General features: G+C 47.7%; 1 protein-coding gene across 3 annotated transcripts in view; it reads left to right on the top strand.

Moving 5' to 3' along the window:
• ZFHX3 (zinc finger homeobox 3) overlaps positions 1-14,550 on the top strand; it is a 562,868-nt gene that overhangs the window by 114,428 nt on the left and 433,890 nt on the right. For 2 of the 3 annotated variants that reach the window (XM_082062574.1, XM_082062572.1), the window contains exon 2: positions 770-892. The exons of the other annotated variant lie outside the window; for it this stretch is intronic. The gene's annotated coding sequence lies outside the window, so the exon portion shown is untranslated. The remainder of the gene's footprint in view (positions 1-769; positions 893-14,550) is intronic. 3 annotated transcript variants of the gene reach the window in all.

Below are 14,550 nucleotides of genomic sequence, written 5' to 3'. Positions count from 1 at the left end.
AGTGCCACATGTAGGCACCATGTATTTTCAGCAAACATTTAATGCGAGGTTGTTAAAAAGTAGATGTGATGCACGCAGTGACGGTGTGTTTGGTGCGAGGGATTTTCCTCCTGTCTGCCTGTCTGTGCCACACCGGCTCACAAAAGCTGGGTCTTTTTTGAACAATAGGCCTGCGCTCCTGGAGGCACATTCCCGAAACGCGGGGACACTACTCTATGACATTTGCCAGAGGATAGACCGTTCTGATTATTTTTTCCCCCTTTTTCCTACTGTGACTGGAGCTATGGAATGGTACAGTTAATTGTGCAAAAATACACCTCCAATACCACTAAGGTCGCGATGAAATAGTCCAAGTCGGCACTGGGCGGTTCTGGCGGAGCTGGTGGCCCCGCGGCCGCGGACGGGGCCGCTTGCCCTGCGAACCCCTGTGCTCGTGGGGAACCGCGGGGCAGGCGAGGACGGGAGTTTGCACCTCGACTCCGATGCCATTGCGTTTATTTGCGTCATAGGCTGAACCTTGACAGTTTTTGGCGAAAAGCTAATTAGCGGCGCGTACGCCACCCCGCGTGCACGTGCGTTCCGTGTATATGCGCGCCAGCATTTTGTGTAGGATATTAAAAAAATATCCAGGCTTTTGGTTCCCCTTTGTAAGGCATGAAGCTGTGACCCTCCCCTCCTCTCCTCCCTCCCCCTGTAGCCCCAGACTTCACCATGCCCTGGCTGCTCGCTTAACATGGAGTTGTCTTTTTTATTTTTTTTATAAACCCAGTCACAACACGGGAAGAGGAGGAGGAGGAGGAAGAGAGAGGACGAGAGAACTCAAAACCCTGAAGGATGGTTCTCAAAAAATTCTGGCGGCACCGCGGGGACTGGCGGTGGAGCGGCCGCGGAGGTAAGGCAAGGCGCTGCTCCGCGGACGTAAGGCAGGGCGCTGCCCCGCGGGGCTCCCGCGCTGCTCCGCGGGGCTCCCGCGCTCCGCCCGCGCTTCTGGCGCGAACGCGGCGGTTCCGGCGGCGCCGACACCTCCGCTCCGCCGCGGCTGCCGGAGCGCGCGGGCGCGCGCTGATGTGAATATGCAAATGAGCGGCGGGGCCGCGCCGGCACGTGCTGCCCGGCCCTCCCCGCGCGCTGCCGGGCCCGCGCGGGGCTGCGCGTGGGCGGGGGCGCGGGAACCCGGCCCGGCCCGGAGCGCGGTCGCTGCGAACCGGCCGGGGGGAGCGGGGCGGCGGGGATGCTGATCGCGGGCGTTGCACTCACCACAGCGCGGGGGTTACATTGTGAAGTGGCCAGCGCTGGGGACCGGGGCGCCTGCGACCTCCCCCCCCGCCCGCCTGGAGAACTTTTTGTGTTTGTAAGGAAAGGCAGCTTGAGGAATCAGAAAATTATTAATTTATGAAATACAGGGGGCCGAGTTACCGAGATTTAACGCAGTCCCATTTTTATTGCAAGTATATGACGAGATAGTCAAAAAGATGGGAAAGACGGTATATGACGAGATAGGCAAAAAGATGGGAAAGACGTTTTTATTATTAAAGGAAAATCTTTTATTGGAGGAATGTTTTAGAAATTTACAGTCAAAGAAATTTAATTTTATCCTTTGCCTTTTGCTTTATCCCCATTTTAATAAAAGAGCCCTAAAGAATATAAGCCGCGCAGCAATTGCCGAACAAAGCAGCTCTCGAGCAGTCGCTCATGGGTCTGAATGGGATTGAAAAATAGTGGCCGAGCTGCCGGGTCCTGGCTTGAGGTTTGGGCAGCACCCTCGTGCGCACAAAGGGGAAGCCGGGGGAGACGTCGCAGGTGACGCTACATACAAATCAGTGGCAAGATTAATATTTCATATTCAGTAGACACAAACTTTTTGATTTTTTTTCCCCTCTGTGTTTGCCTACCTGATAATTTGGAATACCTGACAAGGTCTGACGTTTATACGCAGTTATTCTAGAGAGCAAGAACAATCGCAGGAGCAGTTCAGTGCTGCTGGGGACGCCTGCGAGCCCCCCGAGCTGGAAATGACCGCTTGCAAATCTGCAGACCACCACTAACGTTAATTCACTGGGAAGAAAAATTGCAAAGCAACTCTATTAGGTTTTCTTAGGTATTACCAGGAACTTTAAATGATATACTGGTGGGATAGCTGTATTCATTAGATTAATAAATAAATAGAAAATCCCTAATTCTTGCGCAGGGTGGGGCTGCAGGAAGGGGATGAAAGGGGCTTGCAGTCAACTGAATAAAAATCCTGCACTGCAACTGCTGGGTTGCTCCCAGTGCAGTGCACGGAGGGACAGCAGGAGAACAGGGGGGGCAGAGCAGGGGGTGCAGGGTCACTCGCAGCAGCCATGGGCAGGGGCCCTGGTACGGCCTCCTCCTCCCTCTGCCACTGAACTCCACAGTGCCTTCCAGCTCTCGTGAATCCCAGCTGGTACACGTTGGGTTTGTGTTTCGGGGCGTTCCCCCAGCCCACCCGTGGGCCGGTCCCGGGTGCGTGGGGGAGGCAGTTCCACGGGGCCCGTGCTGAGGGACGCAGAGCCCAGAGCCACCGGAAACGCTCCTGTGCAGGGACCCAGCAGCATCGCACCTCTTGGGATGAAGCAGTGAGATGGCGTCGTCTCGGCCACCGTTTGGGAGGTGTTGGGGCGCGTCGCACCCCGGCCCCCGCCCCGCGCACCTGCGGCGGGTGCTCCGTGCACCTGCGGCTGCAGCGCGTCCCCGCGCCCGGCCGCGCCGTGCCAGGAGTGCGAGCGGCGAGGAGGATTGTTGCTATTGATCTGCCCAAGGGGATCATTAGGCATCAGTATCAATCTACAAATCAGTGGGCCTGTGTTACTTGCTTGGGCAGTCATTGCCAATTTGTTCCTATTAGATGGCCGAGCCCGGAGGTGTTTGATGAGCAGATTGGGTCTTTATCTCGGCGCTGGAGAGCAGGCGGCTCGCGGGGAGAGGCTGTGGCTTTACAGGATTTCTGGTGTTTGTTTGTTTTCTGTTGCTGAAATCCAGCTGCCTTTTTACTGCTCTGTAAAGAATTTTGTATGGGCAGAATGGGTTCCTGCTTTATATATGGTTTTTCATATCATCATATTAAACATATTGAGAGTTAAGGAGAAACTATTTTAAAATAATCCCCTCTCTTTTATTTGGTATGTTTACCAGCAGCACTCCCTGTAAAAATACATATTCATTGCAGATTCTTTTGTTATCCTTTCCAGGTCAGACCGAGCATTAGAAACGCAAACAATTTTTCTTTTCCTATCCCAGTGCCCGTTCCCGGGGATTTATTTAGTTGCTGTTGGTGAGGTGACCGTTCTCGCAATATTTCCCTCTGTGATTTAATTAAACAAGCCCAAAATTAACACTTGCAGACAATATTTTATTTGCAAGCATTATTTACAGTTTTGTTCTGAAGCGGTAGCCCCAGGATCCTGCAGATGCCGCAGGGTCGTGTCCTGTGCCGAGGGTGCCTGGGCGCTGCGCTTGGGAGCAATCGCTCTCATCTGCATATTTTCTTAGTTTATATTTTTTAATACTATGCAAAATGAATGAACACCAAAATTACACAGTAATAGGAGAATGTAAATTAATGGCAAAAGACGGATGAAAACAGTTCATACGAATGATCTGATCTGACATCAGCGCCTTGTTATTTAACGCAAACCTTGATTTTCAACTGTTTCGTCTCACTCCTGACATGAGCATCATGCGGTTTGAACGTCTGTCCAGCCGTTAAAGACCCTATTGATGCTTGGTTATTGGATTTCTCATTTTCAGGTTTTGTCAGGGGGTTTAACAGACTATATGAGTGTTTATAATTTCTAATGAGTTTAATCTGTAATTTGCGTCTATTACCTGCGACTGTCAAGTCACTTTCCCAGCACTCAGTCTATAAAAATTCAAAATAGAGAAATGTGGGCTTCTAAATAACCTAAAATATTTGTCATATCTTTTATATACAAATATCTGTGCAGTAAACAGAACTATACATTCTTATTCTGTTTGAAGATCAAGACTGATTTTAATCCTGTGGATCTGCTGCAATCACAGTATATTACCTAAACCCAAGTTTCTTTGAGGACTTTTTGGATACATGTCATTATTTCAATGGAGATAAAATAGTGTATGTTTTAGGACACTGCAGGGCTGATTATTGCTGCCTGATTAGTATTTGATCAAATTCTGCCTTTTTTTTGTCCCTGAGACAATCCAGCTCCCGCACATCCCGAGGCGGAGGCGCCTCATTCTGTCTGACAAGTGTTTTGTTGCGGAGCAGCCGCTCAGATCGGTGTCACCGCGGCTGCGGCGGGAGGGACGCCCCGGCTCTTAATTCATCATAAACTTCATATAACTCATTAGCTTTCATCTCTACGTCGCACGTATAGAAATGCATTTGGAGAGGACTCAGAGAGGCTTTTTTCCGCGGAGTTTGCTGTACAAATATTTATGGACCTTTCCCTTTGTAGTGCGGTTCCAGTGGCAAGAGCTGTCGTGCGAGCAGCAGCACATTGCGACTTAGCAAGAGGTTGCCAAAAGCTATTGTTTGTTTAGTCGCGGGGCTTTTTGTGTTGAAATTTGTTTTGCTACTATTTGTAAAAATACATGACTCTCTTGGGAGGGGAAATCAGGACTTTTTTTCGATATTCTGGGGAAAAAAAAAAAAGGGAAAAAGCCTCCCAGAAAATTAAACATAAGTATGTTTGTATGTATGAGCATAACTTGATAATCACAGCATATTCTGACTATTTTCAGCGAAGGAAGCTTGTTGTTGCCCGTTCAGAAAACACGTATGGAGATTTTATTGTGTTTTTTGTTTTAAAGATAATGATTTGTCTCCGGGTTCCAGTTGTTTATGTTTCTGTCTATATCTCTTTCCTCTCCACTGTTTTATTTAGTGAGGTTTCATCTGTGAAATTTCTCCATGAAACAATTGATACATTCTCGGCACGCTGCGGCAGGGGAAAAAAAGCCCTTAGATTAATGGTCAGTGTCTCATACACACAAATTTGTGTTACGATACTACCGAGAAGCTGCGAATTACTGACAAGATCTAGAATAATTCCTAATGCTGTCGAAGGCTTCATTTTCTCCTCCGCATGATGGATGAGGCATAAGAAGTGCTTTCTGAGATCGTTAATGTGCATCATTCTGTTAAGTGTTATTAAAGTCCGTCTGTCTTAGGCAGCAGAAACAATATCTTATCCCTTATTTTGTCTCTCTCTTTGCTAAACTGGAACTGCGGCCCCCGTCGTTTACTAATGTGGCCTTTTCTGGGTGCTCTTCTTTTAATAGCTGGTTTAGACCGCAGCGTTTAGGGGGGTTTGAGGATTGTATTTTCCCTTTTGGTCAAAATATCGGCTTGTGGCATGGGAAGGAACGCCCAGTTTCAAGATGATGCTGTCTGTAACCTGTAGATAATAACAAAGCCGCAGAGGATCCATACCCAGCGCTCTGTTGAAGCTCAGAAAATAGGATTGAACTTCTCTCAGGTGCCCGTGGGCCGGAGCCGCTGGGCGGGAGGAACCAGCGCCCGGGAGCGCCCGCGTCCCCCCGGCCACCCCGTCGTCACCAAAACCTGGGGCTGCTCGTGGGGACCGTGATGTGGGGTCAGCGCAGACCAAACCCAGCAAACGCCGCCCGCGCCGGGCCGGGGACACATTGCACATGGATCGCATTAAATCAAAAGTCATTTTAACCAAACAGAAGAATTCACTTTAAAGGTTTTTAACCTTTCTTAAGAGCCAATTTTTCCTTAAGCCCCGTGATAATAAAATACAATATAATTTATAGAGCGCTTTCCGTGGGTATGCATTCCTCTTTTTTTTTTTGTACAGTCAGATAAAACATATCCAACAACTGGGATGGTAATCGAGAAAAAACAAAAAGCAACTGATCATAAAACCATTTAGAAATGTAACATTCCTTTTGAAAGAGCCTCAGACGTACTCAGAAAGCCTCACTTATATACTTTTAATAGAATTATAGAAGTGTGATGCACAGCTGGTAAAAGCTCAGTCATCCACAGCACAGCTAGTTTTTGAGTATTTAATTTTATATTTGAATAATTCTCCAGATCAGGCTATAATCATGAATGTCATATAAAAAGATTTTTTCATAAATTACATTATTTCACAGATGTGCAAATACTTCTGTGAAAAAAATTACATTGATCAGTTTTTAATACCCCCCTGTCTCACCCTTCAGTCAAAAGAAAAAATAGCTTTTTTCCCATCTTTGTCTTCAGAAAGGTGCTAGATTGTAAACATCTGAAGGAAATGAAAGGGGGTTGGCCAGTCCACCCCAAATTCTTTCCAGATTTTCATTCCTTTCACCAGCAGCCTTCTGTTCTTGGAGGAGAGGGAGGAACAGCAGAAGAAAGAGAGAGAAGATGTCTCTGTTTCTTATTAAAACGTGAAGTGAAAGGCAGCGCCGCGTTCTGCTAATTTTCGACCTGCTAATTGGGAAGGCGTTGGGCAGGGAGCGGGTTCGGCAGCGCCGGCCGGTCTTGGGAATCCCGACCCAGTGCCATGAGAGCGGCAAAGCGGGGCCGCCCGCCCGCCTGGGCTCGGCTTTTCCAAAGCAGAAATCTAGAGAATTGAGTTTGTTTTCCTGATAAAGCGACTGTTTTGTCATGAACACGCTGCGCGGGGCCGGTGCTGTGCCGGGAGCCGGCGGCCCCGCGGTGCCGGGAACAGGTGCCGGTGCTGGAGCCGCCGCCTCGTCCAGCTCCGCAGCGCTGGGCTTTTCGTTTGAATTGAGGCAGAGGTAACTGTGCAAAACATATCACTTCGTGCAGAATAGCTGTATATTGTTGTGAATGGAAAAGTTTTCCCTGATGTTTAATTCCAGGATGACAATTAAGATAAATGCCCATTTCCAGGCACTCTCATCCCTGATACTATAAAGTTACACTTTTAAAGGAAAAGAAGGCTAAAAATAACTTTATAAAAAGTGAAGCAAGGTGTTACGCCCTGACTGGTCTTAAATCACAGTTGCCTGCTTGTTTTTTAGGAAATTTAAGTACCAGATGCACTTGGAGAAAGCAATCTAAACATCAGAGTTTATTTTCAATATGCAAGTGGTATAAAAATATGCAAACCCTGATCACAGTGCTATGGAAACTACTCCACAAAAATGTGGAACGAAAGCTGTTGCTGTGAGTGTGGTTCATGTACTGAAACAGCTGTGACAGCCCGGCGCGGCTCCACACTTGTTCAGTTATAAGGGAATATTCAAAAGGAACCAGATTTGCAATAATCTTTCACGTTCACAGAATAAGCCGGTGCCGAGCACTGTCCCCCCGTGGGGTTCACCCCTGGGCTCCCCCCTCTCGCCAGATCCAAAAGCATCTTTCAGGGCTTATGTTACAGTTATTTGCAGATTCCGTGTTCTTTTATATCCACTTAGCAACTTGCAAGGAATATTCCAGGAGCAGCCCGTGCTCAACACGCATCCTTTTTGGGGAGCAGGAGGGCTGGGTGTGGTGGATTTAAACGCCATTATATATTTCTGACAGATGGGTTTTGGTTTATGCAAGGAAGGCCAGATAGACTCCGGAGCAGAGACGCCGCTCTGGGAATTTGGACACGTATCGTTAGGCTCTTTCTGTTAATCAAATGCAAGAAATATAGAAAAATTATTTTTATACATGACCTGTGGAACAAATATGGCCAACAGATATTAAACATAATAGGTCTTAAAAAGGAACAATTATATTTTCCATTGAACTTTTCTGATTTGTTACAAGTTGTATCGATTTTCAAGGTTTTAAGAATACTAACGATTAAAATCATCCTACCGCATAAATTTTAGTTATTTACTATAGTTTATAAGTATCGCGCAATGACCTTTTTCTGGCTTCATAAAATCAGGGACTTAATATAATTTAGAATCTGAGAGTGTAAGTTCCTCGATTCATTTATCATTTCATGCTGAAATTTGTTTAGTCTAGATAGGAGTCCGACTGCTTTTCCTACTGGCCATATATGCTTTGTGCATTGGAAACCAAGAGACCTTTGTCTCTTTTCTTTCTCTTTTAAGCTTGACCAAAAATAGTCATTATAGACTTCTTCATAAACCCCCAGACTTTATAAATAAAGGCTGTTGACTGACCCTGATGGGAGTTCCGTGTGCAGAATGAAAACAGTGTATGGCCCATATTACTAATCCTCAGAATTGCGAAGTGTGTTAATCTATAATACATGTTGAATTAGTGGTAGGTTTTGACTGTATCCCAGGCAACTCCTTTATGAATGTAATTAAATATATAGTTTTAATAGCTTCAGGGGGAATTAAGTTCTGAATTGTTACATAAAGAATGTTTATAAATATATATAGATAGATTATATACATAGCTGAAAGCATAAGGCTATATAATAATTTATTATAAAAATTCTTCTGTAGTCAGTGTGAGTGATTTCAAATGGGATCGCAGACGGTCCAAGCTGAAGCTCTCATCTTCTAAGGAATTTCAGTTACCTGGAATAAAATGTTGCCTTAGAAATTATTGACGTAATAGTCCCCTTGGGAACCCCATAGCAGTCAAAGCGAAATCCAACAATAAATCCAGGGGCCACCTGGATAACGATCATTAAAGGCTTTTTTCAGTGGAGAAAAACTCTTTAAAAGCTTAATTCTTCCTAAATGTAAAGTTCAGTGATCGTGTTTCTGTATAACTTTCATAGTTAGGTGGTTTATTTTACTCGGTTGAAACAACTTTTCAAAGCATCTCTGACAGCTCAAGTAATACCCTGTTTTGATCGGTGCTGCCACTGCCGTCCCCACGGAACGAACCCCTTTGGAACGCGGTTGGTGCAGGTTCCGAGCGCAGCTTCACCTTGGCAGCGCTGGTAACTCCAGCTCCTTTGCAATGACCAAAGCGAACAGATAAAGAACTGTACTTTGCATTTTTAAAGTCGTTGTGAATCAGCCCGTGCTCGTGTGCTCGTCCCACCGGTGTCCGTGGCACCGAAACCCCCTCCCTGGACGGCGCCTGCGGCGCTGCCGGATGCCGGGGCCGCGGCCGAGCCTCCCTCCTCGTGCACAAATCCCGGGGATTGAATTTTGAGCAGGAATAAGAGGTAGAATGTGCCTGAAAAACAATGAAAAGAGCAAACCTGCTGGTTCAAGGTCCGAGCACTTAGAACTGTTACTTTGTTCACTTGCTGCTGAAAATCAGGATTTATTTCATTGAACTCAGATGTATTGAAATGGGACAAACCAGAAGTGGCCCCCAAAGTGTGGCATTTCTGGAGAGGTTGCTTAACAGCACCTGTAGATAACAGAGAAGGGAGCAGATGGATGTTATGGAAGGTCCTCGCTGGTGCCAGCTCAGCACCAGTGGGTCAGGCACCGGGTGCCACCAGGACCCTGTACCTGTCTGAGGGTCCGTGTTTGAGATGTGATTGCAGGACTACAGAGCAGAGGGTGAAGAAAAAGCCATTGGAAGCCCCGCTTTAACCGTGAGACCATTGCCCAGTCGTTAGGGATTATTCACATGTGCTTTTTTCCATTAAAACACCCAAAGCCCGGGATGACGGTCCCGGTGCTCACAGCAGCAGAATTCCTGTGTCCCTGTCACAAACCCAGCGGTTGCCGGAGCGTTTCCCCACTCGCAGCTCAGCGTTACGGGAATGAGATGCGAGAGGAGTTTCTTGTTTCTTTGAGATATCAGCAGACCCCACAAGCTGCGTTACTTTACAAATGCTGGAGCGAGTTCATATAGATTTATTCTGAAGGAGTGAATTTGTGTGGTCCAGCTCAATTATAGCAAACCCCTGTGTTTTAAGGTGTGTGTGTGGTGAAATAAAGTACTCGCTGTGGCGTGGTACTGGGGCTGAGGCGCCAGACCGGCAGCGATGGCTCAGCCGAGGTTTGCGTTTTTATTTGCTTCAAGCGTATATGAACACAATTCAAACCCATTATTTTATGCGTGCAGTTAGTTTATGTGATTGCATGTTTCTAATCACGTTTTTATTCTTTCCTTATTATCTCCTCCTCCTCCTCTGACCTTTGGTGCTGTCTGGGGTCCGTCGCTGTGTGGGATCCCTGGGCAGGATGTTCTCAGCGCCCGCCCGTCCCCAGCGGTTTGCATCAGAGCACACACACAGGTGCACACGCGTGTGCACGGGCACGGGCGGGCAGCAGAGCGCACCACTCTGCTGTCCCCACACTTCTGAGCTGTATTTTGTGCTGCATCAAAAAGGCACCGTCTGGCTTTCAATTAGGAATATTAAGGAAGAAACAATAATCCCACATACCAGTGGAAATTTTATCACAATTTAATTCATTCTGAAAATTTTTAAAAGGGGATGAGAATGAAGTGTATTATTCGTAAATGTCTTTTATCGTTGGTTAACATTAGCTGTCTGCTGTGATCTCCACCTCCACGTCCAGTGAAAGGGATCAAAAAAAAAGGCACTTCTGATTTTTATTGAAATATACATAAAAATAGATTTAATTTCAGTGTGTATTTACAAATGGACATTTTACAGATTTCCTGGTGCGGTGCTTGGAAGACAAACGCCTTTGCCAGTATTCAGGATTTCACTGAATTTCCCATATTTGAAGTTATACATAATACAGATTTTTAGGTAGTTTTCCAGGGGTGCAATACTTCATTTTGTCTATAGGCTTCAATTTGAAAGTCTCTATTTTTCATGTGTTATGGAAGTATCACTTATAATTAGTTTTAAACAGTCCAAACCAGTTATTTGTACCATTTTTTATCTTGAAGTGAGTTTTGCGATCTCTTTTGGTTTAGGTTTATTTACGTTATCATTCCCTTATCACCCAGAGCCTTTTTTGCAATTGTGTTTATTTTCAAATGGCAATTTTTTACTTTTAGTATAATTCTGTTGTTTAGACAAGAGTTTTTTTCATGCAAATATATGAAGAACTTGTTTTGATGTTCTCCCCAAAGCAGTTTAATGCAGTAATATGTGCAGCCAGACACAGGAGCCATCACTGATCCGAGGGGAGATGTTTTGTCTACAGAGACCCGGGATGAAAATGCGTCCCGACTGCAATCCTGTTGGCGCTGGAAATGCAGGACTCTCATTAAAATCCTGACGCAAATGAACTTACCTATAGGGACAGAAATGCATCCGCAGGTCTCCTGACCCGGAGCCTTTGGGTTTTGTCCCCATGGGCTACACAGCGCCCATTGCCCATCCCGCGCTGGGGACGGGAGCAGGGAGGCATCGGGCACCCTCTGCCTTCTGTGCAGGGACCAGCCGGAGTTTGATACTGTGGATCTAGCTCAAAACTGTTTCAGAAACCATTTTTATTTATAGGCTACCACTTTCCTCTAAGTTTGTGTGTGTTTTTTGAGGAGAAAGTAGGTTCACCTCACAAGAAACATCGTAATTTAGTTTTGGATGTGCTGGGTATGATGGGGGAACATTATTGTGGGGGATAATTACAGCAGAAGCCAGTTTCTCTTCTGCCTCTGCTTGCCGCCTGCCACCTCCCCTGCCACGCAGAGCAAACCTCTTGCAGCCACTCGACCTGCTTTTACCTGCCTGTGCCGTAACCAGGGCCGGCCGTGCTGCGGCCTGGAGGGAGCGCCACGGGGAGCCCAGCTCAGGCCAGGGAGCTCAGCTCAGCCCAGCCTGGCCCAGCTCAGCCCAGGGAGCTCAGCTCAGCCCAGCCTGGCCCAGCTCAGCCCAGGGAGCCCAGCTTGCTCAGCCCAGCCTGGCCCAGCTCAGCCCCATGAGCCTCATGTGGGGGTCCCCCCGTGCCCCGCCATGCCTGCAGCCCTCTCCTGCCCTGCGCTTGGCCTCAGCAGATGTTGGTGGGAGGAGGTGGGGATGTGGTCGGTGGGGACAGCGAGGTTGTCCAAGGCCGCAGATGGTGGCGTTGGAGCTCCTGGTGCAGGACGATGGGGTCGGGTTGACGCTGTGCCGGGGTTCACTCAGCTGCTTGTCCCACGGACCCGCAGGCTCATGGCTGATGCAGCTTTGGAAGAGGCGCCTTTCCCGGCTGTGACAGAACCATGGATGGTTCCCCCGCTTGTTCTTTGCCCTGTCTGCCGTGGCCGGGAGCGCTCGGAGGGGACGCGCCCCTCGCGCGGGTGTGCGGGACCCGGCGTGGCCGGGCCGCGCGGTGACACGGGGACAAACGGCACCGAGGTGGCCGAGCAGCAGGAGAGCCGCCCGCTCGGTGCCCGGGGCAGCTCCTCTGCAGCACCGGGGCGGGCCGGGAGCCCCCCCGGACCCGGGAGAGGCCGCTGGGTTCGCGGGTTTGGGTGCGGGAGCTCCGCTCTGCCTTCCGGCCCGGGGCGGCGGCGCATCACCGCATCACCGCATCCCCGCTCCGGCGGGGCGCTAGCGGGGAAGGTGCCGGAGGGTCGGGGAGCGGCGGCAGCGGCTGCGTCAGGGCCAGCCCGTGTTTCGGGGCCGTTCGGTGCATTTTCCCCGCTCGTTCTCGGCCGGGCCGGTTTCCCGTGCGGCGCTGGCGCGTCCCGCCGCCGGCAGGTGGCGCTGTCGCCTGCCGGAGCGCGGCGCGCGCTCCCCCAGTCCCGAGCGGCGCGTGAGTGCGGCCCGGCCCGCGCGACGCCCGGGGCCCGCTCCCGATCCGCTCCCGTTCCGCTCCCGATCCGCTCCCGATCCCGTCCCGGTCCCGCCGCCCACACGGACCCGCGGACGCGCCGACCCCCCAGCGGGGCTGCCCCGCTCCTGCGCCCCTGCGCGGCCGGGCTGCCCCTGCCAAATTCAAATGACTTCGGAGGCTTTTGCGTCCAAAAGTTGCTTTTCACAACAATGCCCCTAATGCCTCACGTGCATTTACAGTGAGAGAATCTTCCCCAAGGGTGGTTGGGAAGCAAGCTGAATTTCTGCCAGAAAGACAGAGGTGGTTGCTTGATAATTTTAATAGAATAGTATTTGTAAATGTGCATGGTTATACAATTTTTTTCTTTAAGATGTGAGATCAAAAAAGAGCAACACAGATTTTGTATGTGGTGTACGGGGTTTCTGTTGGGGGGCGGGGGGTTTTCCAGCATTTGTATTTCTGCCTCAAATATTTGTGTTTGTTTTTCATGGGCTTTGTTAATACCTAAGGGAACCATTAATGCAGCCGAAATAACACGAGATCTGATGTTCTCATGGTATTTTAGTATTTCAATTCCTCGATGGAAATGCCATGAGAACACCAGATCTCGCGTTATTTTGGCCCCATAAATAGCTCCCTTGGGATTTTTTTAAAAGCCCATAAAATACATAAACACAAATATGGAGATACCGAGGTTCCTGCAGAACTTGCAGCCCCCGTTGCGCTGGAGACACCGGTCAGCAGCTCCGGCCCTTTGTCACTGGAGCAAACTGCTCCTTCTCCCTCCAAACTGACGGCAGAAACCTGGGCCCGTGTAGATCATTGTCATTATGGAGGGGAAAATTCTGGATTACTCATACAGGCAGAATATTTTTCCCAATGTGCTTTTTTCCTACTACGACTGTTTTTTCTTCATAAACATTATTAATATTTTTTTCTTTTTTATTTTTAGTTTAACTATAATTTGCATTGTATATTTGGTTGTATCTAGTTAATTATCTAATCAAGCAAATGGTTTCTTTGGCTCTTAGCTAAAACAAGATAACATCCCAGTATCGGGATTAAGTTTTCATCTATATCAACTGGCTTAAAAATACTGAACTTGATTCCTTTTGAATTAACTGAGTCTTATTTTATTTTTTTTTCAATATCACCTATCACCATAGTAACCACGAGCTGTCAGTTCAGTTTCTGACATTTTTCTCATTTGGTAAGATTTCAGAATTGCCATCCTCCCTGCCAACATGTCATGAACAAGAAAAAAAAGAATTGCATGAAAAATCTAATGGGTGTCTGGTCTGATTGTCCTCACTCGTGGCAGGAAAGACAAAAACTGATGAATTGTGAAATGTATTCAGAGGGATTCAAGAAAAGCAAGTGTCTCGGACCCCCTCCTCACCAACACCTCCTCGTTTTCATCTTGTTATGCTTGATGCACCAGACATGCTTGCCCTGACACTCGGGTTTGTAGAAATTTAAGATTAACAGTTTTTACATTCACCTCGCTGATCCCCGTTTTTTAAAGTCATCATTAAAAATAAAGTTAGCAGAGCTTGTATTTAGCACTATTTCCCACTCATTGATGAGATTTTAGCACCTTTGAATCTGCAACAAAACACTTCCGATGCCTGGAGTCAACAGACAGTTCTGTACATTTCCACAGTTTTGTTCTCTACTTCTATATTTTATGCACATTAGAAAGAAACCATTAAGCAGGCCAGTAAGTACTAGAGAAAAGCAAATTCCGGGTAACTCACTGGGCTGGCGTTACATTCATGTTGGGAAAAGACAGTAAACTGCAAAATTGTGCGCTTTTTTTTTCATTATTTTCTTATTGTATTTCTTTGGTTTAGCTGAAGAAAAAAATGTAAATTTAAGAAAAGCTGGGATGGTGTTCAGGCAGCGATGCGTGCGCCTCCCCAATGGAAAATATCAGCAAGAAATCTGGTTGCCAGTGCTCTAAAAAGGGAAAGTGCTCGTTTACTTCTGGTAAAGCAAACAGAGCTA

The sequence above is a fragment of the Streptopelia decaocto genome (genome assembly GCF_964273445.1).
Source record: "Streptopelia decaocto genome assembly, chromosome: 11".
NCBI lineage: Eukaryota > Metazoa > Chordata > Aves > Columbiformes > Columbidae > Streptopelia > Streptopelia decaocto.
The sequence above is the reverse complement of the archived record's forward strand: the minus strand, read 5'-3'. Positions and strand labels throughout refer to the sequence as shown.